The sequence below is a fragment of the Puntigrus tetrazona genome, chromosome 20 (genome assembly GCF_018831695.1).
Source record: "Puntigrus tetrazona isolate hp1 chromosome 20, ASM1883169v1, whole genome shotgun sequence".
Taxonomy (NCBI): domain Eukaryota; kingdom Metazoa; phylum Chordata; class Actinopteri; order Cypriniformes; family Cyprinidae; genus Puntigrus; species Puntigrus tetrazona.
Window position 1 is genome coordinate 19,740,376 of NC_056718.1, and position 9,865 is coordinate 19,750,240.

The window sequence follows — 9,865 nt, forward strand, 5'->3', positions numbered from 1 at the left end:
AGCGCCTAATCGATCGATCGATCGACGCAATCTGTTTTCTGTAGTTCGCCTGTGTGCTGCTAACACGAGAAGTTATTGCCATGTAGCATTGTGCTAGCTAGTGAGTCACGTCTAATCGCGCTTTTGCATCTAGTTTTTCGTTGTTTTTTTGCGGTGTCAAGTCTGTTTTTAAAATGCTGAGTTCTACATGGAATTTCATCAAGCGCCATAAGAGGAAATTCATCTTCGCTGGGGTTTTTGTTGGAGGTAACGTGTGCAACTGGACCACCTGCATGCTTATAGTTCTCAGATTGTTATCTGCGTGTGACCGTGCATTAAATATTTCTTGTTTTAATATCTTAATGTAAATCCATGTAATTATAGCACGTTAGTATGCTATAATATATAGTTTAGCGTGTTATTGCAGTGTTGTCAGGCATTAGGTCTTATTTCCACATGCAACTAATCAATCTCAGTTCACCTGTCACCTAGTTCTTCTATTGGCGCAGTGAAAGAAAGTTAAGATAGACTTTAACCTGTTATTTTTCACCCAGCATGCAGCTTTTATATCACTGAATATATCTGGCACATTGCATGTTCATTTCTTAACCCGTATACTATATTGTGATGTATTTCTCAAACCTCATGCCCAGGTGTCTATCTGCTTGGTAAATATGCACAAAGAAAAATTCAGGAGATACAGGAGCGAGAGGCAGCCGAATACATCGCTCAAGCTCGAGACAGTTTCATTTTGAAAGCAATCAGAGGACATGTAACATGACAGGTATAAAAAAAAAAAGATAAGTTGATAAATGTTATTTTAAAAAAAATTATATTTGTTCTGCCCAGTTTATGTAATTGTGTCTTTTTTTTGTAGTGTTATCAATGCTCCCCACTCTTCGAGAGGCAATCATACATCACCTGAACTCAGAGAACCTCACTGCTTTGCTAAAGACTAAGTGAGTCATGCACGTAAATTATAGAAGATTATCTGCATCACAAAATAAAAGAGCATAACTGACCCAAGTGATGATGTCTTCCTACACAGGCCAGCTTAATAAAATTGAAATCTGGGAGGATCTAAAGATTATTAGTGAGTTGAAAAGTTTCTTTTGTTGTAGTTTAACGACTTGTTGCTGTTAACATGAAATCGAAATTGACCCCATTTACCTTCTCAGTGCAGATATCTAGTGCTGTTTTGAATAAGTTCTTTAGAATAAGTTGTTAGTCTTTTGCAATCTGTACTGTACTTGCTACTGTAAGCAATTTATTGTAGCTTTAAAAAAACGTAGTTATTTTTTTTACAGGAATTACACAATGTTTATATTTCAGTTAAATTCTCTGAAAGTTCTTTTAAACTTTCTATTATTAAAATATTTCTGAAAACAAATTAGCAGCGTAAATATTTTCAGCATTGATAATCAGAAATTATTTTCTTCAAATCAACATTTTAGAATAATTTCTGAAGAAATTCAGCTTTTCCATCACAACAATAAATGATATATAAAAATATTTAAAGAAAACGATTATTTTATATTGCAATAATATTTGTGATATTACTCTGAATACTGTATTCTTTCAAAAACATAAAAAAAAAAACCCTACCAACCCCGAACTTTTTTTTGTTAGTGAAATGTAATGCACAGATTTTCTGCTTCTTTCTGCTGATGTCATGTGGGTTATAGGAAATATTGAGCAATGACCAAATTAAGTTATTAAGGCATTGTTTTGGCTTAATACCTGGTTTATACTAGAACAATAATGAAACGCCTACTTTTCACAATCAAACCGATTCACGCCCTGAAAGTTTTAGCTGAGTGTCCTGTTTCACAATATGTCACATTACAGAAGTAAAAGTGGGGTTTAAACAGAAATTCAAGCTGAATTGATCTATTTCTGTTCTCAAACAATGATATCTACCCTCCAGGTTTTACCCGCAGCATTGTGGCGGTTTACAGTACTTGCATGCTGGTGGTGTTACTCAGAGTTCAGCTCAACATAATTGGTGGCTACTTATACCTGGACAACTCCGTGACAAAGAGCGGAACGGTACGTCGGGGCTCGGTGTTTTAAAGGCACAGCCACCTGATTTGACCATGTTACGGCTTGTAAGTTCTGCTTCGTTTCTGTTCTACTTCTTAAATAGACCCGTTGGCCCTCCTGATGTCCAACAACAATATCTGTCAAGTATCCAACATCTCCTTGGAGAAGGTGAGGACAATCTGTATAAGAGCATCTAACGTGTATTAGTGTTATATCCTCTATTTATGAGGTTATATATCACCATAGTTGATACAGATCTTCATTTTTGTTTTTTCAGGGCTCATTGAACTGATAACTGTGGTGAAGAAAGCTGTCCAGGAAGTTCTTGGATCGTACGTCGAGTGATTGTTTGGATAATGAATGAATGTTAATCTACTCGTCTCACACTCTGGCTTTATTTGCCGTTGTGCTGTGTCGATCTCCCTGTATATTTAGCGGGGAAGCTGACTGCTGTCCATGTCTCCTCAGGGTGTCTCTGAAGCAGAGTTTGTCCCTTCAAGAGTTGGAGCAACAGTTAACTCAGATCAGACAGTTAGTGGAGGAGGGCTGCGCTTCCTCTAAACATAAAAGTCTTTCCTGGTACATGATGCCTGATGAAGAGAACACACTAGCCTCACAGGTCGAAATTTCTATTTTTTTTGGTTTTATATATATATATATATATATATAAATTAGGTTCATAACAAAAAAAAATTATATATGTACACACACACACAAAACATGCTTATACTTATTCGTAATACTTTTATTCATATTAAATTACCAACATTTTATTTAATTTAAAAAGATTACAATAAAAGACAGATAGATCAAAGATTGCAATAAAGACATTTAAACTTTGTTACAAAAGACTCTGTAATCAAATAAATGCTTTTAATAGCTTTCAATTTCAACAACCTGAAAAAATTGTGCACATTTTCCACAAACATACAATGACATATTATAAGTTTATAAAGTTTGATAAAGACTTTTATAAGAATATAATTGTATTACTTTGAAATATATTATTTTATTTATATTACAATCCCAATTTTTTTAGGCTTGTGGTCTCACAGAGAATGATGTCACAACAATAAAGCTGCTGAATGAAACCAGAGATATGCTTGAAAGGTGAGGGGAAGTCAAGGCATCTATATAATCTTGTAGGTTAGAAAATTGGAAAAGTTTTAAAATAATTATTCTTAATAAACACCATGATTTTTTTTGTACTATACATCTTAAAGGGAGAGTTTACCACAGACAGAATTTTCATTTTCGGGGCGAACTATCTGTAACACATTTAGTTAATTTTTTTAAAGGACATCCAAATGAGTTATTGTATGAAATGCACTATTCTGGATTCATAGAGATAAAAATATAATAGGATGAGACTAATTGGCACAGATAGCTGGGTACTAATTACATCTAAACTTTTTTTTTTTTTTTCAGTCCAGACTTCACTACTGTACTCCAGACTTGCTTGAGCGAGGCTTTATCCGATTCCTAGACAACATGTCAGAGTTTTTCCGACCCCACAGGAAGACTCAAACCCTCCAGCACACCTGACCGGTCAGTGTACATGAATTTATTATTATTATTATTATTATTAGGTACGCACAGTGACCCCAAAACGTCTTTGGCCAGTTTTAAGCCGTTTTATCACCTTTCCGAGGCCAGTATATTTCAGGTTTGTGAACAGCATTGGTAACGGAAAGATGCTCACTGCTGTTACTTTTCTTCCAGATTATCGCATGTAAGCCTCCCACTAGCCAAGATCATTCCCATCATCAACGGACAGATACATTCAATATGCAGCGAAATACCCAGTCACTTTGTCCAGGTGAGAACCTACATATACGTCAACTCATTTGGACTCGCATGTGGTAAAACCAAAAAAAACGTTCTTCTTGTTTTTTAGGATCTCTTATTGATAGACCAGGTGAAAGAGTTTGCTGCCAATGTGTACGAAACGTTCAGCACGCCTCAGGAACTTCAGAAGTGAGCACAGGACTGATCGAGAACGTCGAACTCCTCACAAATCTACTCTCATGCCGTACAGCACAGAATTGTTCCTCGTGCGCCTAAAACCGAGCCGGGGAACGAACTCGCCATGTTCTGAGAGACCAGATCCTCTTTGTTAGCAGGCATTCGCTGTGGGCTAGCTTCTCATGACCTGCTAGCTGTCCAGTCTGTATGTTGTGACCTTCTAACCTCGTCCCAGCCAGGCATGCCAAGGTTTTTACACGCTATATAATAAACTAGTACATTTTATTTATTTTTTTTTTAATCCCTGTAGCGTAAAAAGCTCATTATATAACAGTCACGACATGACTAGCATAAAAGATCATATATATGAACGATTCGCATCTGCAGTATGGACTTAAAAGGGTTGTTTTGCAGATGTTTTGTATCTGCTGGACCAAAACATGGCCATGCTCACCTCTGCAACGGTAACAATGCATGATGTTTGCACTGCTACTGGTATAAAAAAAAGCATATTTGGAAGCATTTTCGTTTGTATTTACTTGGTTCTATTAATTAACGAGAATAGTTGGACTGTCGTTTTTGTTTTGCAAACTCTACAGGTAATATGCTACTTTTGTAAAATGACCCATGAATGTTAATAAATAATGTGAGTAATAATACCGTTCATTAAAATGATGCATTTTTTGATTAAGAAACAATACATGATGTTTTGGCTTTTACAAATCAATAATTGGCCGTTATTGAAATGACAAACTGCTTTCTTGTAAAAGAAACCCGCTCTTACTTATGAAACTCCTCTAGAGGGCAGTGCATATCTATAATAAAAAAAATAAGCTCATAGCAACTTAACAACTAGGTCACATCAAGTTCAAACAATAAATTTTCTCATCAGTTAGCATACAAAAATAAAATCGGGAAGAAATTAAGCAATACCTGACCGAATAGATGCATGTGGGAAGCATATGACGAATGCTATTGCACTAAACACAACCCTTTTGATGCAATACTTCCTTAAACCCTAAAAAAAACTTTTGCCTCTTAACTGTTTTCGATGAGACTATATGCCACCCTTTTTGTAATGTACTGGAACTAAATGACTGAATGCTTTAAAAATAAATAGCTAATTGTTCACATCATTACAACGCATAATCTTTTGATTTGTATTTACATCAAGACAATTTGATCAAAAAATACAGTAGTGGGAATAGGAAATATTATTCCAATTTAAAATAACCGTTTCTATTTAAATATATTTAAATTTATAGTGTCAAATAATCCTTCAGAAATCAATCCAATATGCTGATTTGATGCTGAAAAAAATTTAAATGCACTTTTGAAGGATTCTTTCATGAAACAAATTTTCAAAGCAATATCAGCAGTTTAAAACTGAAATTATTTTTAAAAATATAATAAAAAGTATTATAAAATAAATTGCAATAAAGTATAATAAAAGTATTATTTCTATTTCTTTAAAAAAAAAAAAGCCCCGATCAATAATAGCAGTCCTAAATACATTAATATTTGAAATGCTTTCAAAATGATGAATCGCATCCAAAATTAAGGTTTGTAATAATGTACCGTGTGTACTCTGTATATGTATTAATACACACACACACATATATATATAAATATATGCATTTATACGTCAGTACAATTAAGACTTTCACAGTCGTCTAGATTTTAGGGATGTGGTTAAAGAAATAGTTCACCCAAAAATTTAAATTCTGTCATCGTTTACCTCATCCTTTTCCAATCCTTTATGACTTTTTTTTTCTTCTGTGTAACATAAAATTATATTTGGGAAATTTGAGAAATGTTCCACAGGAGTTTTTTTTGGAATGACCTGCGGTTGATATTTCATGCGGTACAGTATAGTAAGTGTACAGCAAATCACTTTGGATAATAAAGCATCTGCGTATATACCGTCATGGACTGAGGTCAGCAAGTCTTGTGAAAGTACCAGTACTAAGCACAAACGTGGAGAAACAAAAGTATTACATAAAATTGAGACATCTTTCGGCAGCTATGTGGGTCGGTTTGTGGCTAATACCACAGCCGAAACCTACAAACCTGCTAAGTATAGAGGAAAAGGAGATCAGAGATTTAGTGATTCAAATGTTATAAAAACATGACGTCAATTTGCCAGTACTTATAAGCGACTGAAACTGCCCTTGTCATGCTTACGACAGTTTGTTTGACAAGGGATGAGCTATATATAGAGGAAACAGCAAAAATTGTCTCGTTGTTGCATAAGCATGTTGAATATGCTGAATAATTACCAGGGAGTTTTCCACAAACAAATGGCACTTGTAGCACCTTCAGTCACATGACTCACTCCGTGCTCAGCGTGCTCTTTGTTGTGTATCGGCAAACAGGAAATTCCCCTTCATCACATGACATGGGTCTTTGGTTCTGTCCTGTGACCTTTTTACTGAAACTGTTTACATAAAATACAGGAATATGAGGGAAACATCTTCTTGTAATCATTAAGTAGATTGAATTACATTATCTCTGTTTGCTTATGATAGCCTGCACATAACAGTGACTAAGCCATTTATAGTTCATTTGTGGGCTATAGCCTATTGTTGCTGTGCGAACAAAAATATTCAAACATATTGTATAACATGCCCAAATGCTTTTATTACAGTGCAAGACAAACAGTATAGCCAAATATTTAAGAATAGGGTGATTTGAAACCTGTTGGTGTGGTGCAGAAATAATCATGCAGTATGATAAACAATTTAGTATGAGATATGATCATCTTTGTGCAAGAGACCCATCTTAAAATGTAAAAGTATTATTTGCAAAAAAATTATTTTTTTATTCATTATAGCATTTTTAGATATCTATGTATTAATTTTTTTATTTTATTATTTATTCTTATTTTTATTAATTTTTGTAAAAAAAAATTTAGTAAATTTTGCTATTTTATCAAACTCATCTTATTAACCACTGGTGCCTACACGAGACACTTTCATACATATAAATATATATATATATATATATATATATATATATATATATATATATATATATATATATGAAAGTGTCTCATGGGCCCCAGTGGTTAACAAGATGAGTTTGATAAACTAACTAGAATATTATTTATACATTTTGGTTTAGCGCTACTTTCATATGTTTGCCAATAAATGAAGGAAGAAATTAACCGATAATTTTGTCCAAATAAACTTGAATGCAATATAACCATTGGTCATGTTATCGTAACAAGTAAAAATGTCAAATAAATAAGCTTTTAATTAATTACACATACATATAAAGACAGCATTTTATGTGAGTGTGCAACACAAAACTGTCTTTAATAATTGCAGGGAAATTGCTGAGTGCATCTCAACACTGCTTTAGACAGAGCCGATCCATAAAAAAACACTACACTTTTAGAAAAAAAAAAAAACTTTCACCGAACAGTTCCTAAAAGGACCTTTTTTCCTTAGCATGAGTAACATTTTAATAACCTCCACTGTAAAGAATCTTTTGTGGAATAAAAATGTTCCGTGGACGGTCACCGATGCCAATAAAGAACCTTTATTTTGAAGAATGTATATAAATATCAAATCTATAAAAAGATACCATGAATGTGAATTTGTCTTTTAGATAACAACCAGGAAAAGCTGGCACAAGGCGTATTTGTTTTGCTGTTGTTCTTTGAGATTCTGACTCATCTGCCTCTACCTGCATTTCCAGAGTCCTATTACTCTCTGACTCATCATGATGTCAGACTGATGTCACACGCTGAACTCATCATCACATGAGCTCAAAAAGAGAGTTAATATTCTACCAAACTGTGAAAAAAAGGACACGGTCTGCTGTATTGTGCTCTGAAATGAGCCTTTTACTGTGCTGAATTAAGAGTGTATGTAACCTTGATTCGGATATAAACAAACTATTATCGCAGGCATATTATCTGGCTTCAGTGCTGCGCTGCGTTGCTGGTTGCGGACATGCCCTGACCATGTTCTTCTCCCCGCATCCGATTGGCTCACCTCAAGGGGATTATCATTAACTATTAATCCTATGCTGCAATGATGCCTACTGTAGTCACACCACAGAGCGGTCAGATGATGTCATCTCACCTTAGCAAGCCGATTGGCCGCAGCCTCTCCTGCAGCTCTGTGCTCACCGTATCAATTTTATATCACTCAGAGCTAGATCCTTTACGGGCAGTCACGTGACTTCTTAAATATGACGTGGCTCTAAGTGCGGTGGTTTTTATAGGAGGCCTGTGTCGCTTCAATTCTCTGCTTGAAATAAAATACCAGAAATTAAGAGCATGTTACGTTCTACATGCCAGGAAGAAGCCGAACGTCCCGATTAAACCAGTTCTTAGAATTTACAGCAAACCGTGGAGAATGGGAAACTGAATGATGAAAATGAGGTCCGCCTTGAGGTACTGCCCGGATGCTCGGTGGATGTGGAATGAGAAAATCTCAGAACAAGCAGCAATTTACTTTCACATCTGCAGGAAGCAGATACTACAAAAAGTGGCTGACGTTACCATACATAGAGGGTTTATTCTAAACGGAATCCAAAAACGAAGACAGGAAACGAGCGCCTCCGAAAAAAGAGGAAGCCCTCGCTAAATGCGTTTCATTACATGTGCTGGGTTCTGAGCGTGATTCAGTTTGGTTTCCTTATGAATTACGTAAGGCATTTATGCTTTGGTGGGAAATGACCTTTAGGTATTTGCTCCCACCCTACTTGTGCTGTTTGCACATAGGACCGAAATAACAAAACGCAGCGCAGAGGCCCGCTGGAGAGAGAAATGAGGTCACGGCCCGTGACGGGTTGGGAATCCTGGCTTTTCCTACTTGGACTGTCTGCGACAGAAAGTCCTTTGGGGCGGAGTCCGTCACTATGGATGCAGCCGGTGTAAACATGTACACAGTGCCGGGTGCGTGTGCCAGGCTGAGGGCAGTGTGAAGGTAGCAGCGAGTTAACTGGGACTTTATAAATAACTATGAGGCCTACAGCTGTCTATGTCACATATGTAAGAGGGAAGCTATATAAACTATTATTTAGAGAAAGCAGTGTCAACATTTATACTGAGCAAGTGATGCTATACACATTTGGGCCCCCACTGCCACAGAGTCATTTAAGACAATGCGCCTTGTGATATTCCATTAACAATTAATTTACAAAATGTACTACTCTGTTCTATAAAACACCAGTCGAAGATGCTTGGGTACGTTCCGTGTTCAGCGACGAGGCTGACTGGAAATTTTTAATCTCAACCCACACAAAACTTTTACTAAATATAGTAATACAAACGAAAAAAACACATGTGTCGTCATACTTTTGATATAGGCTATTATTGAGTCGTTTTGAGGTCTATGACGAGGTCTAAACCACCTGGAGCTACTTGTTTTGCACAATATGCATATTTTACTCTGGACACCATGTGCTGAGCAGACATAAGATAAACATAAGATAAACCTAGCAAAACATCTTTAAATCGTATTTTTGTAAACAAACAATATGCTAATTATTAACTAATAATTTGTAAATATTGTAGCAAGGGCAAAATTATGACACACGGAAAACACACGGCCATAATTATATTAGTACAAGACATTTCTACATCAGACATGCGACCCATTTTTCGTTTTTGTCAAATAGCATAAATGCTACTATCCTATTTTTGTGTGTAAATGTTAGTTTGGGAACGATGTTCGTATACCTCGCCACATTATAAACAAAATAAACGCAAAAAAAAATCTAGAAAATTACTTTAAGGTTTTCGACGTGGATGTTTATATTTTTTGTATTATATTATTATGAGTGCGGTCGGTTGATGTATAAATCTAAAGGGCGGGGCCTCAGTTTCAGTAAAATATAATAACGCTGACAGAATTGTAAATTA

The 9,865-nt window shown here is 35.6% G+C and overlaps 1 pseudogene; it reads left to right on the top strand.

Annotated features, from left to right (window-relative positions):
* The first annotated feature begins 37 nt into the window (after positions 1-37).
* Positions 38-4,068, top strand: LOC122324997 (annotated as a pseudogene).
* The last annotated feature ends 5,797 nt before the right edge of the window (positions 4,069-9,865 follow it).